This window comes from Thermobia domestica, chromosome 10 (genome assembly GCF_964235325.1).
Source record: "Thermobia domestica chromosome 10, izTheDome1.hap1.1, whole genome shotgun sequence".
NCBI lineage: Eukaryota > Metazoa > Arthropoda > Insecta > Zygentoma > Lepismatidae > Thermobia > Thermobia domestica.
Genome location: NC_137463.1, coordinates 132,360,969 through 132,375,122, shown reverse-complemented (window position 1 = coordinate 132,375,122; position 14,154 = coordinate 132,360,969).

Here is a 14,154-nt window from a genome sequence, read left to right as displayed (position 1 = left end):
ATGTAGTGTGTTAACAATAAGCCGCATTTGATGTGCCTACAATGTGTATTTAATGAAATATGGGAGGGGGGTATAAATTGCCTAGGCAATAATTACCCCCCTGTAGAGTATTATCGAGTGTGTTATCAATAAGCCACCTTTGATATGCCGACAATGTGTATTTAATGAAATATGGTAGAGGGTAAAAATTGCCTAAGCAATAATTACCCCCGGTTGAGTATTATACAGTGTATTAACAATAAGCCACCTTTGATGTACCGACAATGTGTATTTAATTAAATATATGAGGGAGGTATAAATTGCCTAGGCAATAATTACCCCCTGTTGAGTATTATGCAGTGTGTTATTAAGCTTCCTTTGATGTACCGACAACTGGTATTTAATGAAATATGGGAGGGGGTATAAATTGCCTAGGCAAAAATTACCCCCCTGTAGAGGATTATTAGGTGTGTTAACAATAAGCCACAATTGATGTGCCGACAATGTGTATTTAATGAAATATGGGAGAGGGTATAAATTGCCTAAAAAATAATTACCCCCTATTGAGTATTATGTAGTGTGTTAACAACAAGCCACATTTGATGTGCCGACATTATGTATTTAATGAAATATGGGAGGGGGGTATAAATTGCCTAGGCAATAATTACCCCCTGTAGAGTATTATGTAATGTGTTAACAATAAGCCACATTTGATATGCCGACAATGTGTATTTAATGAAATATGGGAAAGGGGTATAAATTGCCTAGGCAATAATTACCCCCCTGTAGAGTATTATGTAGTGTGTTAACAATAAGCCACTTTTGATGTGCCGACAATGAGTATTTAATGAAATTTGGGAGGGGGGTATAAATTGCCTAGGCAATGATTACCCCCTGTTGAGTATTATGTAGTGTGTTAACAATAAGGCACATTTGATGTGCCGACAATGTGTATTTAATGAAATATTGTAGGGGGTATAAATTGCTATGCAATAATTACCCCCCGGTTGAGTATTATGTAGTGTGTTAACAATAAGCCAACTTTGATGTGCCGACAATGTGTATTTAATTAAATATGGAAGGGGGGTATAAATTGCCTAGGCAATAATTACCCCCTGTTGAGTATTATGTAGTGTGTTAACAATAAGCCACCTTTGATGTGCCGACAATGTGTATTTAATGAAGATGGGAGGGGGGTATAAATTGCTTAGGAAATAATTACCCCCTTTTGAGTATTATGCAGTGTATTAACAATAAGCCACCATTGATGTACCGACAATGTGTATTTAATGAAATATAGGAGGGAGGTATAAATTGCCTAGGCAATAATTACCCCCCTCTTGAGTATTATGCAGTGTGTTATTATTAAGCTTCCTTTGATGAATCGACCACTAGTATTTAATGAAATATGGGAGGGGGTATAAATTGACTAGGCAATAATTACCCCCCTGTTGAGTATTATGCAGTGTGTTATTACTAAACTACCTTTGATGTACCGACAACTAGTATTTAATGAAATATGGGAAGGAGGTATAAAATGCCTAGGCAAAAATTAACCTCCTGTTTAGTATTATGCTGTGTGTTATTATTAAACTACCTTTGATGTACCGACAACTAGTATTTAATGAAATATGGGAGGGGGGTATAAATTGCCTAGGCAATAATTACCCCCTCTTGTGTATTATGCAGTGTGTTATTATTAAGCAACCTTTGATGTACCGACAATGTGTATTTAATGAGATATAGGAGGGGGGTATAAATTGCCTAGGCAATAATTACCCCCCTATAGAGTATTATTTATTGTGTTAACAATAAGCCAACTTTGATGTGCCGACAGAGTGTATTTAATGAAATACGGGAGGGGGTATAAATTGCCTAGGCAATAATAACCCCCTGTAGAGTATTATGTAGTTTGTTAACAATAAGCAACATTTGATGTGCCGACAATGTGTATTTAATGAAATATGGGAGGGGGTATAATTTGCCTAGGCAATAATTACCCCCTGTTGAGTATTATGTAGTGTATTAACAATAAGCCACCTTTGATGTGCCGACAATGTATATTTAATGAAATATGGGAGGGGCTTATAAATTGAGTACGAAATAATTACCCCCCTGTAGAGTATTATTTAGTTTGTTAACAATAAGCCAGCTTTGATGTACCGACAATGTGTATTTAATGAAATATTGGAGGGGGTATAAATTACCTAGGCAATAATTACCACCCTTTAGAGTATTATGTAATGTGTTATTATTAAGCTTCCTTTGATGTACCGACAACAAGTATTTAATGAAATATGGGAGGGGGTATAAATTGCCTAGGCAATAATTATCATCCTGTTGAGTATTACGCAGTGTATTATTATTAAGCTACCTTTGATGTACCGACAACTAGTATTTAATGAAATTTTGGAGAGGGGTATAAATTGCCTAGGCAATAATTACCCCCCTCTTGAGTATTATGCAGTGTGTTATTATTAAGATACCTTTGATTTACCGACAACGTGTATTTAATGAAATATGGAAGGGGGGTATAAATTGCCTAGGCAATAATTACCCCCTGTTGAGTATTATGTAGTGTGTTAATAATAAGCCACATTTGATGTGCCAACAATGTGTATTTAATGAAATATGGGAGGGGGTATAAATTGCCTAGGCAATAATTACCCCCCTGTTGAGTATTATGTAGTGTGTTAACAATAAGCCACTTTTGATGTGCCGACAATGAGTATTTAATGAAATTTGGGAGGGGGGAATAAATTGCCTAGGCAATGATTACCCCCTGTTGAGTATTATGTAGTGTGTTAACAATAAGGCACATTTGATGTGCCGACAATGTGTATTTAATGAAATATTGTAGGGGGTATAAATTGCTATGCATTAATTACCCCCCGGTTGAGTATTATGTAGTGTGTTAACAATAAGCCAACTTTGATGTGCCGACAATGTGTATTTAATTAAATATGGAAGGGGGGTATAAATTGCCTAGGCAATAATTACCCCCTGTTGAGTATTATGTAGTGTGTTAACAATAAGCCACCTTTGATGTGCCGACAATGTGTATTTAATGAAGATGGGAGGGGGGTATAAATTGCTTAGGAAATAATTACCCCCTTTTGAGTATTATGCAGTGTATTAACAATAAGCCACCATTGATGTACCGACAATGTGTATTTAATGAAATATAGGAGGGAGGTATAAATTGCCTAGGCAATAATTACCCCCCTCTTGAGTATTATGCAGTGTGTTATTATTAAGCTTCCTTTGATGAATCGACCACTAGTATTTAATGAAATATGGGAGGGGGTATAAATTGACTAGGCAATAATTACCCCCCTGTTGAGTATTATGCAGTGTGTTATTACTAAACTACCTTTGATGTACCGACAACTAGTATTTAATGAAATATGGGAAGGAGGTATAAAATGCCTAGGCAAAAATTAACCTCCTGTTTAGTATTATGCTGTGTGTTATTATTAAACTACCTTTGATGTACCGACAACTAGTATTTAATGAAATATGGGAGGGGGGTATAAATTGCCTAGGCAATAATTACCCCCTCTTGTGTATTATGCAGTGTGTTATTATTAAGCAACCTTTGATGTACCGACAATGTGTATTTAATGAGATATAGGAGGGGGGTATAAATTGCCTAGGCAATAATTACCCCCCTATAGAGTATTATGTATTGTGTTAACAATAAGCCAACTTTGATGTGCCGACAGAGTGTATTTAATGAAATACGGGAGGGGGTATAAATTGCCTAGGCAATAATAACCCCCTGTAGAGTATTATGTAGTTTGTTAACAATAAGCAACATTTGATGTGCCGACAATGTGTATTTAATGAAATATGGGAGGGGGTATAATTTGCCTAGGCAATAATTACCCCCTGTTGAGTATTATGTAGTGTATTAACAATAAGCCACCTTTGATGTGCCGACAATGTATATTTAATGAAATATGGGAGGGGCTTATAAATTGAGTACGAAATAATTACCCCCCTGTAGAGTATTATTTAGTTTGTTAACAATAAGCCAGCTTTGATGTACCGACAATGTGTATTTAATGAAATATGGGAGGGGGTATAAATTACCTAGGCAATAATTACCACCCTTTAGAGTATTATGTAATGTGTTATTATTAAGCTTCCTTTGATGTACCGACAACAAGTATTTAATGAAATATGGGAGGGGGTATAAATTGCCTAGGCAATAATTATCCTCCTGTTGAGTATTACGCAGTGTATTATTATTAAGCTACCTTTGATGTACCGACAACTAGTATTTAATGAAATTTTGGAGAGGGGTATAAATTGCCTAGGCAATAATTACCCCCCTCTTGAGTATTATGCAGTGTGTTATTATTAAGATACCTTTGATTTACCGACAACGTGTATTTAATGAAATATGGAAGGGGGGTATAAATTGCCTAGGCAATAATTACTCCCTGTTGAGTATTATGTAGTGTGTTAATAATAAGCCACATTTGATGTGCCAACAATGTGTATTTAATGAAATATGGGAGGGGGTATAAATTGCCTAGGCAATAATTACCCCCCTGTTGAGTATTATGTAGTGTTTTAACAATAAGCCACCTTTGATGTGCCGACAATGTGTATTTAATGAAATATGGGTGGGGGGTATAAATTGCCTAAGCAATAATTACCCCTTTTTAGAGTATTATGTAATGTGTTAACAACAAGCCACATTTGATGTGCCGACCACTTGTATTTCAGGAAATATTGTAGGGGGTATAAATTGCCTAAGGAATAATTACCCTCTGTAGAGTATTATGTAGTGTGTTAACAATAAGCCACTTTGATGTGCCGACAATGTGTATTTAATGAAATATGGGAGAGGGGTATAAATTGCCTAAGCAATAAATACCCCACTGTAGAGTATTATGTAGTGTGTTAATAAGCCACCTTTGATGTGCCGACAATGTGTATTTAATGAAATATGGGAGGGGGGTATAAATTGCCTAGGCAATAACTACCCCCCTGTAGAGTATTATGTAATGTGTTAACAATAAGCCACACTTGATGTGCCGACAATGTGTATTTAATGAAATATGGGGGGTATAAATTGCCTAGGCAATAATTACCCCCGTGTTGAGTATTATGTAATGTGTTAACAAAAAGCCACATTTGATGTGCCGACAATGTGTATTTAATGTAATATTGTAGGGGGTAAAATTGCCTAAGCAATACTTACTTCCCTCTTGAGTATTATGTAGTGTGTTAACAATAAGCCACCTTTGATTTGCCGACAATGTGTATTTAATGAAATATGGGAGGGGGGTATAAATTGCGTAGGCAATAATTACCCCCTGTAGAGTATTATGTAATGTGTTAACAATAAGCCAGCTTTGATGTGCCGACAATGTGTATTTAATGATATATGGGAGGGGGTATAAATTGCCTAGGCAATAATTACCCCCCTGTAGAGTGTTATGTAGTTTGTTGACAATAAGGGACATTTGATGTGCCGACAATGTGTTTTTAATGAAATCTGGGAGGGGGGTATAAATTGCCTAGGCAATAATTACCCCCTGTAGAGTATTATGTAATGTGTTAACAATAAGCCAGCTTTGATGTGCCGACAATGTGTATTTAATGATATATGGGAGGGGGTATAAATTGCCTAGGCAATAATTACCCCCCTGTAGAGTGTTATGTAGTTTGTTGACAATAAGGGACATTTGATGTGCCGACAATGTGTATTTAATGAAATATGGCAAAGGGTATAATTTGTCTAGGCAATAATTACCCCCCTGTTGAGTATTATGTAGTGTGTTAACAATAAGCCACCTTTGATGTGCCGACAATGTTTATTTAATGAAATATAAGAGGGGGTTATAAATTGCCAAGGAAATAATTAACCCCCTGTAGAGTATTAGTTAGTTTGTTAACAATAAGCCACCTTTGATGTGCCGACAATGTGTTTTTAATGAAATATGGGAGGGGGGTATAAATTGCGTAGGCAATAATTACCCCCTGTAGAGTATTATGTAATGTGTTAACAATAAGCCACATTTGATGTGGAGACAATGTGTATTTAATGAAATATGGGAGGGGGGTATAAATTGCCTAGGCAATAATTACCCCTGTGTTGAGTATTATGTAATGTGTTAACAAAAAGCCACATTTGATGTGCCGACAATGTGTATTTAATGAAATATTGTAGGGGGTAAAATTGCCTAAGCAATAATTACCCCCCGGTTGAGTATTATGTAGTGTGTTAACAATAAGCCAGCTTTGATCTGCCGACAATGTGTATTTAATTAAATATGGGAGGGGGTATAAATTGCCTAGGCAATACTTACCTCCGTGTTGAGTATTATGTAGTGTGTTAACAATAAGCCACCTTAGATTTGCCGACAATGTGTATTTAATGATATATGGAAGAGGGGTATAAATTGCCTAAGCAATAATTACCCCCCTGTAGAGTATTATGTAGTGTGTTAACAATAAGACACTTTTGATGTGCCGACAATGTGTATTTAATGAAATCTGGGAGGGGGGTATAAATTGCCTAGGCAATAATTACCCCCCTGTTGAGTATTATGTAGTGTGTTAACAATAAACCATCTTTGATATACCGACAATGTGTATTTAATGAAATATGGGAGGGGGGTATAAATTGCCTAGGCAATAATTACCCTCCTGTTGAGTATTATGCAGTGTGTTATTACTAAGCTACCTTTGCTGTACCGACAACTAGTATTTAATGAAATATGGGAGGGCGTATAAATTGCCTAGGCAAAAATTACCCTCCTGTTGAGTATTATGCTGTGTGTTTTTATTAAACTACCTTTGATGTACCGACAACTAGTATTTAATGAAATATGGGAGGGGCAAAAATTGCCTAGGCAATAATTACCCCCTTTTGTGTATTATGCATTGTGTTATTATTAAGCAACCTTTGATGTACAGGCATTGTGTATTTAATGAAATATGGTAGGGAGGTATAAATAGCCGAGGCAATAATTACCCCCCTCTTGAGTATTATGTAGTATATTAACCATAATCCACATTTGATGTGCCGACAATGTGTATTTAATGATATATGGGAGGGGGTATAAATTGCCTAGGCAATAATAACCCCCTGTAGAGTATTATGTAGTTTGTTAACAATAAGCGACATTTGATGTGCCGACAATGTGTATTTAATGAAATATGGGAGGGGGGTATAAATTGCCTAGGCAATAATTACCTCCCGGTTTAGTATTATGTAGTGATTTTACAATAAGCCACTTTTGATGTGCCGACAATGTGTATTTATTGAAATATGGGATTGGGGTACAAATTGCCTAGGCAATAATAACCCCCTTGTTAAGTATTATGTAGTGTGTTAACAATAAGCCACCTTTGATGTGCCGACAATGTGTATTTAATGAAATATGGGAGGGGGGTATAAATTGCCTAGGCAATAATTACCCCCCTTTTGAGTATTATGTAGTGTGTTAACAATAAGCCACCTTTGATGTGCCGACAATGTGTATTTAATGAAATATGGGAGGGGGGTATAAATTGCCTAGGCAATAATTACCCCCCTTTTGAGTATTATGTAGTGTGTTAACAATAAGCCACCTTTGATGTGCCGACAATGTGTATTTAATGAAATATGGGAGGGGGGTATAAATTGCCTAGGCAATAATTACCACCTATTGAGTATTATGTAGTGTGTTAACAATAAGCCACATTTGATGTGCCGACAATATGTATTTAATGAAATATGGAAGGGGGGTATAAATTGCCTAGGTAATAATTACCCTCCTGTTGAGTATTATGCAGTGTATAATTATTAAGCTACCATTCATGTACCGACAACTAGTATTTAATGAAATATTGTAGGGGGGTATAAATTGCCTAGGCAATAATTACCCCCCTCTTGAGTATTATGCAGTGTTTTATTATTAAGCTACCTTTGATGTACCGACAATATGTATTTAATGAAATATGGGAGGGGGTATAAATTGCCTAGGCAATAATTACCCCCTGTTGAGTATTATGTAGTGTGTTAACAATAAGCCACATTTGATGTGCCGACAATGTGTATTTAATGAAATATGGGAAGGGTATAAATTGTTTAGGCAATAATTACCCCCCTTAAGCCACCTTTGATGTGCCGACAATCTGTATTTAATGAAATATGGGAGGGGGTATAAATTGCCTAGGCAATAATTACCCCCGTGTAGAGTATTATGTAATGTGTTAACAACAAGCCACATTTGATGTGCCGACAATGTGTATTTAATGAAATATGGGAGGGAGTATAAATTGCCTAGGCAATAATTACCCCCTTGAAGAGTATTATGTAGTGTGTTAACAATAAGCCACATTTGATGTTCCGACAATGTGTATTTAATGAAATATGGGAGGGGGTATAAATTGCCTAGGCAATAATTACCCCCGTGTAGAGTATTATGTAATGTGTTAACAACAAGCCACATTTGATATGCCGACAATGTGTATTTAATGAAATATGGGAGGGAGTATAAATTGCGTAGGCAATAATTACCCCCTGTTGAGTATTATGTAGTGTGTTAACAAAAAGCCGCATTTGATGTGCCGACAATGTAAATTTAATGAAATATGGCAGGGGGGCATAAATTGCCTAGGCAATAATTACCCCCCGGTTTAGTATTATGTAGTGTTTTTACAATAAGCCACTTTTGATGTGCCGACAATGTGTATTTATTGAAATATGGGAGGTGGTATAAATTGCCTAGGCAATAATTACCCCCTTGTTAAGTATTATGTAGTGTGTTAACAATAAGCCACCTTTGATGTGCCGACAATGTGTATTTAATGAAATATGGGAGGGGGGTATAAATTGCCTAGGCAATAATTACCCCCCTGTAGAGTATTATGTAGTGTGTTAACAATAAGCCACCTTTGATGTGCCGACAATGTGTATTTAATGAAATATGGGAGGGGGGTATAAATTGCCTAGGCAATAATTACCACCTGTTGAGTATTATGTAGTGTGTTAACAATAAGCCACATTTGATGTGCCGACAATGTGTATTTAATGAAATATGGGAGGGGGTATAAATTGCCTAGGCAATAATTACCCCCTGTAGAGTATTATGTAATGTGTTAACAATAAGCCACATTTGATGTGCCGACAATGTGTATTTAATGAAATATGGGAGGGGGGTATAAATTGCCTAGGCAATAATTACCTCCCTGTAGAGGATTATTAGGTGTGTTAACAATAAGCCACATTTGATGTACCGACAATGTGTATTTAATGAAATATGGGAGGGGGGTATAAATTGCCTAGGCAATAATTACCCCCCGGTTGAGTATTATGTAGTGTGTTAACAATAAGCCACATTTGATGTGCCGACAATGTGTATTTCATGAAATATTGGAGGGGGTATAAATTTCCTAGGCAATAATTACCTCCCTGTTGAGTATTATGTAGTGTGTTAACAATAAGCCACATTTGATGTGCCGACAATTTGTATTTAATGAAATATGGGAGGGGGGTATAAATTGCCTAGGCAATAATTACCCCCCTGTAGAGTATTATGTAGTGTGTTAACAATAAGCCACTTTTGATGTGCCGACAATATGTATTTAATGAAATCTGGGAGGGGGGTATAAATTGCCTTGGCAATAATTTACCCCCCTGTTGAGTATTATGTAGTGTGTTAACATTAAACCACCTTTGATGTACCGACAATGTGTATTTAATGAAATATGGGAGGGGGCTATAAATTGCCTAGGCAATAATTACCCCCCTGTTGAGTATTATGTAGTAGGTCTATATTAACAGTAAGCCACCTTTGATGTACCGACAATGTGTTTTTGTTTTGATATGAATGGGAGATATGAATTCCTTGGATGAGTATTATATTGTTTATCAAAAGAGACCGTCTTTTATTGGGAGGTACTTTTTGCCTAGGCATATTATACCGGGGGTATTTATTTGCGGAGGTACGTTTTGCTGGTAACACCGGCACCGACATGTCGGCGGCAAGTCCGGCTGCATTTGCCGGAGCCGGGAGTTCGACCGGCTTTTTTGCCGGGTCGGAAAGCGTGTACCAGCTACCATTTGATTACATTGCCGCCGACTTCATCGCCGGCATTGTCCGAACCGGGTCCGGCATTGCCGGGGACGTGTGCAAACGCTGTAAAGCTATAATCTGTTGTGGAAATGCATTTAAAAACGTAGAATAAGGTAGGTTATATTTACTGTTTGTGATATAGGGATATATAATTTACATAAACATTCAATTGAGGGGTTCAGTGAGAGATCAGGCTAACCTGCACACAAATACCTCCTTAGCTCATCTGCTTCATATTGTAAGGACGTTTGGTAAAACGCCGGATCTTGTTGGGTAGGGTGCGGAAAAAGGCTTTGGCAGAGAAGGGGGAGAAAGTCTGAGAGAATGTCTTTGTAGAATGATTTTCTACCAAAATGAATAATGTATGTAGTTAGAGAAGATGAAAATGCACTATAATACGTATTGTAATATGAGATTTGATTCTACATAAAATTCATTATTTATTATCGAATTGAAATAGTGAAATTTATTGTGAAAAACAGGGTGCGAAATCTTGGGGAACAGAGGAATTTCCCCCACTGAATATTTTTGGACAAAATTTCCTCACTAAATCCTTGCTGGAGGGGATAATTCAGGGAAATAATGTCAGAAGTTTCCAAAGTAATTAGTGTAATACATATTTAATTAACGTGTATTTCATATTTAATTATTAGATGAACTAGTGATCAGCGGTATACTCGTAATACCTAACTTTGTATAGTTTACTACTTCTGGATGTCCAAATACGTGAACTTTCTATATCGAAACTTTGAAGCATAAAATTGCGCAAAGCTCTTTTTTTTTTAACTCCAGTCTTCCAGTCTCCTCCCACTTCGATTTCATGATTTCGCACCCTGATGAAATATATTACATACCGGCAGGAAAAATACTACAGTCGGCGAGAACTATCTTGGCAGTGACGTCAACGCTCTCAGTTGCAAGGCTACCAACTTACGCTATTCACAAATAGTGCTTAGATGGCACACTGAATGCTTTGCACGTCACGTCGTAACTACAGTTTAAAATAATGTTAATAGGGAACTAGAGATAATTTAGATAACAATGTATTTGAATAATACTAGCATATATATGTGTGCATTGTTACGATAAAGAAAGAAAAAATAAGATTAGACCCTATATTTATGTCGTCAAACGACAATATCTTTCCTTTCAAAAAGCAGTTTTCTATTTCCAATAGATTTAAAAAAAAAAAAAAAAAAACCTAAATGCCAACATGCGCAGTATTTGTTGTAATGCCCACTCAGAACCTTTGAAGTAAATGCTTTTCTTAAGTTCGCACAATAATTTATTTAAGGTGGCGACAATGCCTTCAGCATAGAGATTGTGAATTGTTCTACGAACTACTACTTCATCGAAAGAATCTAAATTTGTTTCTTTTCTGTGTATTTGGCCTTGCTTAACAGGGTGTTACGACGGGTTGTCCAGACTTTACACCTTCTCTTTCACAATTCGACACACGGATCTCTCACTGACACATGTTGCTCGGGAGGTTTCATGAACACTGTCAAATTTATTATTGTTTGCTGCAAGAAAAGTTGTAAACATTAAAAACAATGTCTCCTGCATCACAATGCAACGGCTTGCCTTTCTTTATGGTACTATCACCCAGTGGCGTAGGGAAGGGGGGGGGCCGGAGGGGCCGGGCCCCCCCAAAGAGGTCCGACAATGTACTTTGGTACTTTGATGTTTGTAATTTTTTATATGTTTTTATGTGTATATATTTTTTTGTTTGTAAGTTTTCTACATGTACCTATAACAGCACTTGGCCCCCCCCCAAACACACATCCTGGCTACGCTACTGCTATCACCCATTCTTATACACAAAATTTCGAGAACGAGAATAAAACAAAGAATTGACAACGTTCACCAGTCAGTACAGACTGTACAGCCCTACACAAAGAAAATACGTGCTTTTCAGTTCATTTCATTTCGCTTTTGTTTTTAAATTTGTTTGTATGTTTTTCCTGGAAGTGCTGTTCTTATGTCCTATTGGTAAATGTTATACTTTTCGAAGCTACATTCACTAACCCCCACGCTATGTTTCCGCGACCAGGAAACACGTTCACATATCATCGTCTAACTCAAGAACTGTGATAGGTAAAGACATGGGAGTTTCTTTAAAATAAACTTTGGACTTCCCTTCCAGTTTCGTACACAGCATGTTTGTGTCTATCTTCAATAGAACGAAAGTTTGTAGCATGTTGACATCTGAGTGTATGTAGAACAGAATAAACATAAATGGCTATCATTTAAAATTATTTTCCGCATACTTATAATATGAAATTCAAATATAAAATAACCATGTTCTTCATGAAAGTTATATAAATATAATAGCAAAAAATGTAGCATTTATGTCTCCTCAAACTCCAGTTATCGTTATACAAAGGTGAGAAGTATATTGATCAAAAACGAATCTCCCATTTCGGTTCATTTCCTTTCGCTTTCCTGATGTAGAGAACGGAGAGTGCTTTTAAGTTGGTATTTGTGTTCGCGCATTTTCTCTTTCCTGGGATTGGACGTTAAATTGAACGAAGCGTCTGCTTTAACCAGTGGGATAGCATTTGAGCAAGAGCGAAGTCTACGTCACTGCCAGGATAATTCTCGGGCACTGTAATATATAACCTCCCTTTTAGGCGCCTCTCCAACCACGTGCCCAGGGCACGTGCCTCGCTTCCTCCCCCATAGTTGCGGCCCTCTGAGCTACATAAGTAACATACAGCTGTATATGTAATGCTTTGACTTACAAATGCTATAAAGAAAGGAAGAATCGCAATTTTTGTTAAACTTTCGAAAGAAGCAATTACGGGGTTAAAAATAAGGTAGGAAAGGCAACACATTTGTATGAAAGTGAGGTGAAACACACACTGATCTGAGCTTTTACCCAGCAGACGTATTGTTTTAAATCCCAAAATGTGACTTTTGGAATCTTGTACTAGGGTCACAGCGGAAGCGACGAAATGACTTGACTCCAGTGCCGTGCCGTGGTAACTCAGCGTCCAGGAGGAGAGTATACGACGGCGCCCCCGTACATATGGGTGAGATCGACAGACCAGCCTCGAAGCAGTAGAAAATTTTCAAAATTAAACTCTGCTTTTTCTTGATTTTGAGCACTTTTAATTACTTTTTTCCTTACATTTTATACATGTGTACGCACATGCATTTTCCTCCCGAAGTTTGTGCCCCTTACATCTGCACCCGAGGTGGTCACCCCACCCCAAGGCACGACACTGCTTGACAGCCAATGTAGCTTTTCTCCCCACCAAACAACACCCCCAGAAATCTACTGTGATACCATTCCCAAAACACATTTTGTTCAATTTTCCCTACTCGAAAAGCCCTGTAAATAGAGTCTTACTGCAAAACAACTAAAATAATCTATTGTTTTCCTCCTTATTAATATGATCACTTTTTGTTTCAAAGGGAAGGTCTATTCACACACAAAGCAGACACGGTTACACAATATATTCACTCTGGTATAAAATCTACTTCTCTTTGATATTTTTCTATTAGGAAAAAACTCTTAAATTTGTCAAATTTACATACTATACATAGTAAAAAGTTTATACTAACCAGTCACTGTTTTGTTCTTGTTTTATTAATATGCCTATTAATTCTTATTATTCTCTTATTAACCTCCACAATCTGCGTGTTGTCTTGTGTACGCTCCTGTACCAAATGCTTTTGCGTCCAATGCTCTACCTGCAACTGAAATGCTTCTGTCTTTGTTTTAATTTTGCACGCCACCTCTATTCAGCTTTTGTCAGTGGTACAATTTCCCGATTTTTCATTTAAAATTCTTCAAAATGCTTAGGAATATCAAATGAACAAAAGTGAAGTGTGATCACTTGCAGAGTCGGAGTTAGGTTTAGTGGGGCCCTAAGCTGTTGAAGGTAATGGGGTCCTTTACGTGTCCAGGTGAACGTAGGCATCCTATATACAGAAATGGATAAACTAATGATATTTTAGGAAGGAGGCTAGCAGAAGGGGCACCATTAAGAACTTACTTACATCATAGTAGCCTACACAACAGGAAGCACTGTTGCTACGTCCTACGTATACGTAAATTTTATTTTCTTATACTTTGGAAATGGAT